Source organism: Rhineura floridana, chromosome 9 (assembly GCF_030035675.1).
Source record: "Rhineura floridana isolate rRhiFlo1 chromosome 9, rRhiFlo1.hap2, whole genome shotgun sequence".
Taxonomy (NCBI): domain Eukaryota; kingdom Metazoa; phylum Chordata; class Lepidosauria; order Squamata; family Rhineuridae; genus Rhineura; species Rhineura floridana.
Genome location: NC_084488.1, coordinates 53,851,166 through 53,863,796, shown reverse-complemented (window position 1 = coordinate 53,863,796; position 12,631 = coordinate 53,851,166). Strand labels below are relative to the sequence as shown.

At 43.6% G+C, this 12,631-nt stretch overlaps 1 protein-coding gene across 4 annotated transcripts in view; it reads left to right on the top strand.

Annotated features, from left to right (window-relative positions):
- Window positions 1-12,631, top strand: part of TLL1 (tolloid like 1) — a 201,179-nt gene that overhangs the window by 82,482 nt on the left and 106,066 nt on the right. The gene's annotated exons all lie outside the window — the stretch shown is intronic.

Genomic DNA, 12,631 nt, shown 5'->3' with positions numbered 1-12,631 from the left:
CATTATTAGTACTGTGTCCATCCAGTGCTCCCTAGGTGTCCCCAGATATATATTGGAACAGGAAGCAGGCACCAGGGGTAAATGGACAGTTCTCCCAAAGGATATAAGAAGTGGAGTTCTCCAAGGATCAGTCCTGGGATCTGTTCTTTTTTATACAAGACCTGGAATTATGGGTGAGCAGTGAGGTAGCCAAATTTGGTGATGACACCAATTTTTTTAGGATGATAAAAATAAGAGATTACAAAGAGCTCCAAAAGGATCTCTTCAAACTTTAATGGACATTAAAATGGCAATTACGATTTAATGTAAACAATTGGAACAAAAAAATAAATAAATCCTAACTTCACATATACACTAATTGGGTCCGAACGGGTGGTGACTGACCACAAATGAGATCATTGAGTTATGGTAGACAGCTTGATGAAGATGTTGACCCAGTGTGTGGCAGCTGTGAAAAACGCAGATTCCATGGTAGGAATCATTAGGAAAGGGACTGAAAATAAAACTTTCAATAGCATATGCCATTATACAAATTTGTGTTGCAACTATGCTTGAAATAGTGTGGATGATCCTGGTTGCCTCACCTCAGAAAAGATACTATAGAACTGGAAAAGGTTCAGAAAAGGGCAACCAAAATGATTGAGGGGATGGAGTCACCTATGAGCTTACAACATGTGGGCCTTTTTAGTTTAGAAAAAGGCAAGTAATAGAGGACATGATAGAGATATATAAATGTATGTTTGGTGAGGAGAAAATGTAGCATTGGGGGATGAGGTTTCAGACCCTTGGCCTCTCACTTGTGGAGTGCCACAGGGTTCTATCCTCTCCCCCATGCTATTTAACATCTATATGAAGCCGCTGGGAGCCATCATCAGGAGTTTTGGGCTGCAGTGTCACCAATATGCGGATGACACTCAGCTCTATCTCTCATTTAAGTCCTCACCAGAGTGGCTGTGGAGACCATGTCCAAGTGCCTGGAGTCCGTTAGTGGATGGATGGGCGAGAACAGGCTGAAGCTAAATCCCGATAAGACCGAGGTGTTACTTGTGGGTGATAAGAGAAGGTTGGGAGACATCGACTTGGTGTTTAACGGGGTGAGATTACCCCTGAAGGATCAGGTCCGCAGCCTCGGGGTCATTCTTGACTCCCAGCTGTCCATGGAAGCTCAAGTTTCGGCAGTGAGCCGGGCAGCTTGGTATCAATTACATCTGATACAGAGGCTGCGACCCTACCTTCCTGTACAGCTACTCCCATGAGTGATACATGCCCTGGTCTCCTCTCGCTTAGACTATTGTAATGCACTCTACGTGGGGTTACCCTTGAAAACGGTCCGGAAACTCCAGCTGCTGCACAATGCGGCGGCACGCTTGATTACGCATAGCCGTCGCCGGGAACATATCACCCCGGTGTTGATAGATCTTCACTGGCTACCAGTGGTTTACCGGGCCCAATTCAAGGTGTTGGTATTGACCTTTAAAACCCTATATGGTTTCGGCCCAGTTTATCTAAAGGACCGCCTCCAGTATCACCAATTAAGCCGCCTCACAAGATCAGCCACGCAGGATTTCCTCTCGGTCCCACCGGCCAAAACAGCTCGGCTGGTGCGGACCAGAGAGAGGGCATTCTTGGTAGTGGCTCCCACCCTCTGGAATTCTCTCCCCTACAATCTTCGACATGCCTCCTCCCTGATGAGTTTTCGCCGACCTTTAAAGACCTGGCTATTCAGGCAGGCCTACAGGAACTTCGAGCTAGATTAGTTTGTAATGTATTAACTGATGTTTTTGATGTTAGTTTTAATTGATGAATGTGGTTGTATTTTATTGTATTGTGTATTGTATTTTATTGTATTGTGTATTGTATTTTGTTGCTGCTGTAAGTCGCCTAGAGTGTCCATTAATTCGGACAGATAGGCGACTAACAAATAAAATTTGATTATTATTATTATTACTGAGAGAAGGTTTTCTCCCTCTCTCATAATGCTAGAACCTTGGCCCATCCAACGAAGCTGAATGTTGGAAGATTCAGAACAGACAAAAGGAGGCACTTCTTCACAGAGGACATAGTTAAACTGTGTAATTTGCTCGCACAAGGCAGTGATGCCCACCGTCTTGGATAGCATTAAAAGGGGGTTAAACAAATTCATGAAGGGCAAGTCTAACAATGCTACTTGCCATGATAGCTATGTACTACCTCCAGTGTTGGTAGCTATGTACTACCAGAATGATCAAGGGGATGGAAAGGTTGCAGCATTTGGGGCTTTTTAGTTTGGAGAAAAGGCAAATCAGAAGTGACATGATAAAAATGTGTAAAATTATGCATGGCAAGGAAAAAGTGGATAGAGAAAATATTTTTCTCCCTGTCTCCTAGCACTAGAACTTGTGGACACTCAATTAAGCTGAATGTTGGGCAATCCAGGACAGATAAAAGAAAGTACTGCTTCATGCAGCGCTTAGTTAAACTGTGGAATTCGTTCCCATAAGAGGCAGTGATGGCCACCAACTTGGATGGCTTTAAAAGAAGATTCAACAAATTCATAGAGTATAAGGTTATCAACGGCTACTAGTCATGATGGCTGTGCTCTGCTACCATAGTCAGTATGCTTCTGAAAACCAGTTGCCGGAAGCCACAGGAGGGGAGAGTGCTCTTACACTCAGGTCCTGCTTGCGCGCTTCCCATGGGCATCTGGTCTGCCACTGTGAGAACAGGATGCTGGACTAGACAGGCCACTGGCCTGACCCAGCAGGGCTCTTCTTGTGTTCTTACTACATTTATGTGGTTAATATTGCAGTGGTGATTACTGCAATCATGATAAAACATTTTCCAACCACAATAATGGAATTGCTGCATGAAAGAAATATTGGCTGTACACAAGGAGAGTGCAATTCATACATTCTCTTTCTGAGTGGGCATTGAGTGGAGACAAAAATGACCTTATGAACAAGGCCTATCATGTATAGAAGGACCAGGGGAAAATGAGTGAAACTCGCTAGGCTTTCCATGAGAAGAAATACTGGGAATGGTTTCTTAATGCATGCATGGTACAGCTGTGTAAATAGCCAGCTTAAATTAACAAACCTGGGAAGTACATTGCACTGATGAGGAAACTGCAGGGCACCCTAACTAGTAAGTGCCCTTGTGATGCTGGAGAGGTGGAAACAGTGACTCATGTCATTCTATACTGTACATTTTATCGCAATCTATGAAGAACTCTAATTGAACCACTCCTATCGGAAACCTCAGGACGATCAGATGCTTATTACATCCTTCTACTCTTTTCTGATCAAAATATTTACACTACTCCCATTGTTGCCAAATTTTGTGCTGCAGCGATTAAAATTTGCCACGAAATGACTCTAGCCATCTCATAACTCCTGTCCTTTTCATTTCATTTTTCATTTTATTAAATTTATATACCGCCCATAGCCGAAGCTCCCTGGGCAGTTCACAACAATCAACATAAAATACAATAAAATACAATAAAACACATATTTAAAACAATTTTTAAAAGCTTAAAATTTAAATTTAAAAACATAAACATTTTTACATCTCATAATTATATCTTTGACAACTCTATTTTATAATATCATGTTTTAATATAACATAACATAATTTTATTCTACAGTGTTTATGCTTTTAACAACCTTGTTTGATTTTATTCTATCCCGTTTTATTGTATTCTACCTTTGTGTATATTGGGATAATCCCCCCCGATAGTTTTATGTTCTATGCATTTTCCTTCCCTTTTCCCTTATGCTGGTCACCTACCATAACAATAAAGATACAAAGTGAGTGTTGACTGTAGCAGAGATTATCTGATCTATGCTGCATCCCAGAACTATGCAGGAGGGGGCAGAGAGCAGCTTGGATGAAATTCATAACCTCATTCCACTTTCTCATGACCTGCCAACGAAATCTCTGGGCTGTGTGCAGAACCAAAACCAATTCTATTTCATGCCAAGCCCATACCTGATGATTGAGGATGGGATATGTAGAATGTAATCCCCGTCTTTTGCCTGTGCTTGTCATCAGACTTTGGCAGGAGGGGGTCCTCATCATATTCTCTCTGCATCTCTGCTTTGGAGACAGTGATGGATGCAGCATACCTACTTGAATTAGCCTAAGAATCCCTTTCAGCACAGGTAAAATAGCTTATGCATATGGATCCATTCCTTGGTCATCAACTAGTTTTGCTGGAGATTTATTTGAGATGTTGTGAAGTTACCAATATTTGTAGTTTTCTGATTTGGAATATGAATGTCTGATTTGGAATATGAATTGCCGCTCTCGGCTCCTACTGAGAGAAAGGGTGGCATATAAATCTAATAATAAATAAATAATAATTTTGGTGACAGGTAATGCATGTCTTTAGTCCAAGGTATTGCAGCCAAACAATAGTTAATTGTTCCTGGTGGCTTTTATAAACTTGGGACAAAATCTGCCCCAATCTGGAAAGCAGGAGGAGGAAACCTAAGCTTCCACTGTGCTGGTTATTTGTTCATCACAGGTAGAAACACAGAAGGAAAATGACCCTCTCTTGAGGTTCCATTCATCTTACCTAGTTATGACAAAGGCTAAGCCAAAATTTCAAATGTTCAAATGGTTGACTTGAATTCAGGGGAAGAAATAAAATGGAGTGGGCAAAATTCTGAGGCTATTTTTGAGGTGTTGTCCTGCAGATACACGCCTGGAACAGGAGAGGCCCAGTGAAGCTCGGCAGGAAAGCAGAACCACGGACAGCTCACTGCAGAGCAAGATGTTTTCGGCCCAGATACAGCACACCCAAGCTAGGGTGTTCTTCCAGTCAGGATTTGGAAGTATACTGAAGTTTTAAGTAGTCCTGCTGTCGGGCTTGGTGTTTCTTGCTTTGCCCCCTTTGAGGAATGGCTGAGTAAAGGGACTGCACACTCTGTTATGCAGGTGCTGACTTCAGCAGAGCTGAGCAGCCTCCTGCTGCTTCTAGAGATGGCATGGAGGCCAAGAGAACAGCTGCAGCACTGTGGGACTGGAGAAGACCTGCCCTGGGAGTGCGTATCTGAGCATCAGGGTGCTTGCTTGCTTGCTCCTTTGGTTTGCTGTCTCTTGAGACAGCTGACATCCTGGTAAGTGCTGCAAGGACTAGGAACCCCTGCCTGACTCTGGCTCCAGAGAGAGGCTGCAGTTATTCTTGAATTCTCTTGCATCAGCTCCTGGCTGGGTCAGAGGGCATAAAAGCCTGGTTGCCCTTGGGTGGCACATCTGCCACTGGCGGGGTTGCCACTGAAGGGGTGACACCAAAGGGGTGACACCAAAGGGGTTACCCCTTGGTAAGCCCCTTAGGGAGTCCTGAGGGCATGGGTGCTACCCCCTGCTATTTTCAAAAGCTAATCTAGAGGAGATTGGTAGTGGGGAGGGCATATGGTGCATGTGTAGTTCCTGTGCAGGGTGAGAACCTGTGCAGTAAACTGAACAATAGGAAAAAGTCACCAGATGCCTTCAGAGTGAGCATCTGTAAGTGGCAGAAGGCTGGCCCTCCCTGGGTGTAAGAACGGGGGGGGGAGTAGATGTGCTTTGTGTGAAAGATACTGAGTAGTTCTGACTGTTCCCAGTTCTCTCAGAGGCCTACTGGGATAATTGGATCAAGTAGGTTTTGTTGGAATTGCTTTTTAATGTATTTAAACCTTTTCTTTCTTTTTTAAAAAGATGTTTTTAAAGCTTTTAAAAATGTTTTTAAAGATGTTTTGTTTTAATATATTTTAAAGTCTGTTTTTATGATGTTTTAAAGCATTTTTAGCACTTTTGTTGGCTGCCCTCGGCTCCTACTGGGAGGAAGGGAGGGATATAAATCAAATAATAAAATAAATAATATAAGAGGGGCCCTGTTGCACTGCTGAGGATTCTGGGAAGGAATTCTCAGAGTTGGAGGGGCAGAGCTGCCTCCTTGCTAACTCCTGAGGCTCTTCTTTCTTTGCTAGGTGACATCTGTTGGGACTCTTTCTGGGGCTGATCCTACCCCATTATATCCAGCCTTAGGTGACTTAGACCCTTCTTTGGATAACAAGGGAGATAAGAGTATTGAAAATGGGTAAAAATTGATGGATACATTTGTGTCTCTGTCTCTTTCTCTTGTAGAAGGGAAAATAGAGCTTCTTTCAGCTGCCACCAGCTAGCAGTTGCTGTCCCTAACTCCACCCCAATTGTCCTGGATGTAGTGTTATTCAAAGCATGGAGGCCACCATTTCAGCTCCTCTCCCAAATGCCCTGGAATTATATTACAACTGGGACATTCTGGGGAAAGAGCACCAAAGGCAGAAAACATCATTGTGATCCCCCTTCTCCATTCAGTTTCTGTTTCAGACTCCTTTTTTCACTTGCAAGCATTTTTCTTTATAGGCTTGGAAGCCTGTAGAACATGAACTATAGTACTGAATCACAACCCCAACGTACCCATTGTCTTTCTCTGCCATATAGTTTTGACACAAGCAATCTTTCATCCAAAGGGAACAGCTCTTGTTTCCTAGGAACAATGCAACAAAACAGTCTTCATCTTAAGATGTAATCATGTTTTTGTGTTACTCAGATAGAGATTTGTTTCATCAGTTAAATAATAAATTTCTTATAGGAAAAAAATGCCTGAAGACAAATGTCTTCAGAACTTCCATAATTAAACCCCTGCTTTATTAAAACGAAACTTAAAACGAAACCTGTGTACAGCATGCAACCATGTATTTATTTATTTTATGTATATCCTGCTCTTTTTTCTAGTAGGAGCCCAGGGCAGCAAACAAAAGCACTAAAAACACTTTAAAACATCATAAAAACAGACTTTAAAATATATTAAAACACAACAACCATTAAAAACATATTAAAGCAAAACGTCTTTAAAAACATTTTGTAAAAAGCTTTAAAAACAGTTTAAAAAAGGTTTAAAACTATATTAAAAAGAATTCCAACACAGATGTAGACTGGGATAATGTCTCTATTTAAAAGTCATGTTGAAAGAGGAAGGTCTTCAGTAGGTGCTGAAAAGATAACAGACATGGTGTCTGTCTAATATTTAAGGGGAGGGAATTCCAAAGGGTTAGTGCCACTACACTAAAGGTCCGTTTCCTGTGTTGTGCAGAACAGACCTTGTCATAAGATGGTATCTGCAGGAGGCCCCCACCTGCAGAGCACTGGGTATATAAGAGATAAGACGGTCTTTCAGGTATCCTGCTCCCAAGCTGTATAGGGCTTTATACACCAAAACTAGAACCTTGAACTTGGCCCGGTAGCTAATAAGTAGCTAGTGCAATTCTTTCAGTAGTGGAGTGACAACCTGCTCCAGTGAGCAGTCTCGCTGCTGCATTTTGCACCAGCTGCAACTTCTGGATGAGCCTCAAGGGTAGCCCCACATAGAGCACATTACAGTAATCCAACCTGGAGGTTACCACAGCATGGACAACAGTGGTCAGGCTATCCCTGTCCAGAAACAGCTGCAGATGTCTTACCATCTGAAGCTGGTAAAAGGCACTCCTAGCCACAGAGGTCACCTGGGTCTTAGCGACAAAGATGGATCCAGGAGCACCCCCAGACTACAGACCTGCTCTTTTAGAGGTTGTATGACCCCATCCAAAGTAGGCAACTGACCAATTATCCAAACTCGGGAACCACCAACCCACAGCATCTCTATCTTGCTAGGATTGAGAGTCATTTTATTGGCCCTCAACTAGTCCACCACTGAGTCCAGGCACTGGTCCAGGGCTTGCATGGCATCTCCTGATTCAGATGTTACAGAGAAATAGAGCTGGGTATCATCAGTGTACTGCTGAGACCTTCCCCCAATCTCCTGATGACTGCTCCCAAGGGCTTCATATAGATGTTTAACAGCATTGGGGATAAGATGGTACCCTGTAGCACCCCATAGCACAACTGCCAGGGGGCCAAACTACAATTGCCCAATGCTATCCTCTGAAAACAACCCTGGAGATAGGATCAGAACGACTTTAAAACAGTGCCTCCAATACCCATTCACCAAGTCGGCCCAGAAGGGCGCTATGGTCAATGGTATCAAAAGCCACTGAGAGCTCAAGTAAGAATAACAGGGTCACACTCTCCCTGTCCTTCTCCTGATAAGGTCATCCATCAGGGCAACCAAGGCCTATTCAGTCCCATAACCAAGCCTGAACCCAGACTGGGATGGGTCAAGATAATCTGTTTCATCCAAGAGTACTTGCAATTGCTGTGCCACAACCCTCTCAATCACCTTCCCTAAGAAGGGGGGATTTGTGACTGGGCGGTAGTTGTTCCAAACCAATGGGTCCAGGGTGGGCTTTTTCAGGAGCAGTTGAATCACTGTCTCTTTCAGGGTGGCTGGAACCACTCCCTCCCACAATGATACATTGAGCACACCCAGGATCCACTCGGCCAACTCCCCTCGGCAAGCTTTAATAAGCCAAGAAGGGCTGAGAGGACACGTTGAGAAGGTTGAGAGGACACATTGCTGGCTGCATCGTTGCAAGCACCTTGTCCACATCATCAGGCCGCATCAACTGAAACTGTTCCCAAGAAATTGCAGTCAATGTTGCACTGGATACCTCACTGGGGACTACAGTAGATGTGGATGAGGATCAATATTGCTATGGAGGTGAGCAACTTTACCCTCAAAGTACCTTGCAAACAATTCACAGTGGGCTTCCGAAGGGTCTAAAACTCCATTTTCTGGAGTTGATGTCAACAGACCCCTGGCAATACGGAAAAGCTCCACTGGGTGGCTACTTGAGGATATGATGGAGGCAGAGAAGTGGGCCTTCTTTGCTGCCCTCACCACTGCACAGTAGGCATGGTTATGATGTTTTACTTCTGCCTGATCAGCCTCACAGCACGTCTTTCACCACTTATGCTGTAGCCATCATCCAGCCTGTTTCATTGCTTTAGTTCACTGATGTACCAGGGTGCAAACCAGGCTTCACAATGCCAGAGAGGGCACTCAGGGGCAACTGTGTGAAGAACCCCACGTGCCTCACTGTTCCACGGCGTGACAAGGCTTCAACAGGGTCACCTGCTCTGTCTACTGGGAACTCCCCCAGGGCATTCAGGAATCCAGTGGATCCCATTAGTCTCCAGGAGCGGACCATCTTAATCTGTCCATCACTCCTGCAGGGGAGGATCAGAACCATAAGTCTAAACTTCACCAGGAAGTGGTCTGACCATGATAATGGGGTGACATCCACCCTCCTATCTCCAGACCACCCCTTCCTCCATCTGGAGCAGAAACCAAGTCAATGGTGTGCCCTGTCCTATGCATCAGGCAGTGACAACTTGAGACAGCCCCATGGTCGTCATGGAGGCCATGAAGTCCCGAGCTGGAACACTAGAAGCGGCCTCAGCATGGAGATTGAAATCACCCAGGGCTGTTGTTCTGCTGAGACATCCTACCCCAGCTTAGTTAGAGAAGCTGCTGGGGAGCAGGGTGGACGATATACCAGCAGCAATCCTTGTTTACTGTCTTCTTGGTCTGAAACCAGGTGCAGGCCCTCACAGTCAGTTCCAAGACAGAATGGTTTCCTGGTGACGGAGGTGGAAGTTCTGTAGACCACAGCAACTCCTACCCCCTGTCCCCGAAGCCTGCGCTGGTGTTGCAGCGAGTATCCAGGTGGGCAAAGCTGGATCAGATCAACTGCTCCTAGCTCACCCATCCAGGTCTCGGTAATGTACACCAAATCGGCACCTTCATCCATTATCAAATCATGGATGAGTGTGGTTTTATTGTGTACTGATCTGGCGTTAAACAACAGCACACACAGGCCAGTGGGCACAGCAGATGAGCAACGAGGAACCCATCCATGAGAGGAGTGGGAGCAAGGCTTAGATAGCCTTGCCCTTGTCTTCTATGGTTCACCACCTCCCCATGGCTATAACTCCCTCTACCCATAATCACTGAAATGGTGATGGCATCAGCAATGTTTCTCCTTATGAAGACTCCTCCTAAATACCTGGTATGAACCCAACAAGAGCCCACCAACAAAACCTACTTGATCCAATTATCCCAGTAGGCCTCTGCGAGAATTGGGAACAGTTAGACCCACTCATTATTTTTCACACAGGGCACACCTACTCCCCCCCCCCGTTCTCACACCCAGGGAGAGCCAACCTTCTTCCAGTTACAGACTGTCACTCTGAAGGCATCTGGCAACTTTCTCCTATTGTTCAGTTCACTGCACAGGCTCTTACCTGTGCAGGAACTACACATGCGCCATACACCCTCCCCACTACCAATCTCCTCCAGATTGGTTTTAAAAAAAATAGCAGGGGATAGCTCCCTCGCATTCGGGACTCCCTAAGGGGATCCCCAAGGGGCAACCCCGCCAGTGGCAGACCCGCCACCCAAGGGCAGCCAGGCTTTTATGCTCCCTGACCCAGCCAGGAGTTGATGCAAGTGGCTTGAAGATTGACTGCAGCCTCTCTCTGGAGTCAGGGCCAGGCAGGGGGTCCCAGTCCTTGCAGCACTTACCAGGGACTTCAGCTGTCTCAAGAGACAGCAACCCAGAGGAGAGAGCAAGCAAGCACCCTGATAATCATGTACTCACTCCCAGGGAATGTATTCTCCAGTCTCCCAGAGCTTCATCTGTTCCCCTGTTCCCCTATTTACAAAGCACTAATCTACAAACAGATTTAGATCATTATAGGTGGAGTCTAATTTAAAGACCATATACCCAGACCTTTTACCTCTTCTCTGGAAAACACTACCAACCGCTGCTGTGATTCCTTTTTATACTAAAAACCATGTAAGTGCTATCTCAGTCAGTGGTGCTGCCAGGGCAGAACTTTGTAATGACAGAACTTTGGGGCAGAAGTCCAAGGTCGCACTTAGAAGAACCCAACAGGTTGCCTTTCCATATTTTGAAGAAAGTGCAGTAATACACATGATCGTTTAAAGGGGATGAGGTAAAGACTATTTGAGGTATGTGAGGGAATACACTTTACTATCTCAAGAGACCCCCCCCACCCTTTAAGGCCATTAAGTCCAGAGCCAAAATTACCTAATTGTACTGCTAGACTCAATTGCAGGGGGGAGGACAGTTCAGAATTATGGAGGGTGCCACGTGTCACCATTTCTTTCACCATGTGGAATCTTTTGGAGGATTCTCTTGTTTGGGTAGCCCCTTTGGTTGCATTTATTTATTTAAATAATTAAAACGCACTTTCAAATAAAATATGGCAACCTTAAAAAAACAGTAAAAACAATTTAAAAATGTCAACCACTTTAGTAAAAGCTGGTTGGCAAAGATTTCAGATTTGAAACACTTGAATAATGCCATTTTCAGAAGATGTCTAGAAATGAGCAGGGATGATTGCTGCCAAACCAGTATTAGCAAGGAGTTCCACAGGGCAGGACTATCACATTCTAGGTTTTGGCCCCTGGTAAAGGTCAGTCAAACCTCAGGGGCATGTGAGACCACTTTTTCAAAGACCTCAGAGATCAAGGCACAGTATCAGGAACCAGACACTTCTTTACACTATCCTGACATTTTATGCTTATCTTTTCTTAAAATCACCTGATTGCTCTAAGTAGTAGCATCTTTTGATCCTTTTAAAGACCTGGATTTAAAATGTTAATATCAGCACCACAAGCAGTTTTAATGAGCTGTAAACTGTTTCAGAGTCTAATTTTGCTGACAGATGCATATAACAAGGTGAATAACTTCTCAAACTTGAATATAAGTGATTAATTTGTTCAGCTAGTCTGCATTCTTGCTTTTGATTCACAAACATCTGAAAACTATGATATAATCTCTGGTTAGTGGATCTCGGGATTCTAATAAAAAATGTAAGTAGATCCTACAATTTGAAATCTGCCCATCACTGGTGTAGACAGTACTGGGTTAAATGGACTGATGGTCTGACTTGGCAGGAGGCAGCTTCTTCCTATGAAGTGTCTGTTCTAAGCATTTAAATTTTAAATTGCCTTTTAAAAATGTGTGTTTAAATTTGTATATATTTTTTAATGTTTTTAATTGTTGTAAACCGCCCAGAGCTTCGGCTATGGGGCAGTGTACAAATGCAATAAATAAATAATAAATAAATAATAAATAATAATATAATGATCCTGTCATCTTTTACAGTGTACAACATCTCTCAGATTCATTTTCTTCATGTCTTGCTTGGGAAATATGTGGCCACCCCCGGAAAAAATAGAATATTCTTCTTTAGGCAAAATTATGGTATTTTAGGAAGTGCTACTTTCTGTTGTCGTATCACAATGACAGATTGTAGCAGAAAAATATTTAGGATTGTTTATCATTCTTGAAATAATACTATATATTTTTAAAATTTAAGAATAGTCCAGTTTATTGGTACATTAATCTACCATTCCTTATGGAATCTAATGTTTGTTTTTGGAATTTGAAGGCCTGTGGACTATTAAAAAACTGGAACAAAAATGTAAATTAATATTTTTTAGGCTGCAATCCTAGTTACTTGGGAGTAAGTCCCATTGAATACTTCTGAACAGACCTGTATGGGATTGCACTGTTAGGCTGCAATCCAATACATGTCTACTGAGAAGTAAGCTCCATTGGGTTCAATGGGACCTACTCCCAGGTAAATGTGTATTGGTTTGCAGCCTTAGTTATCTAAACATACTTATCTTTTCTATGTAATTATTCAGTTTTTT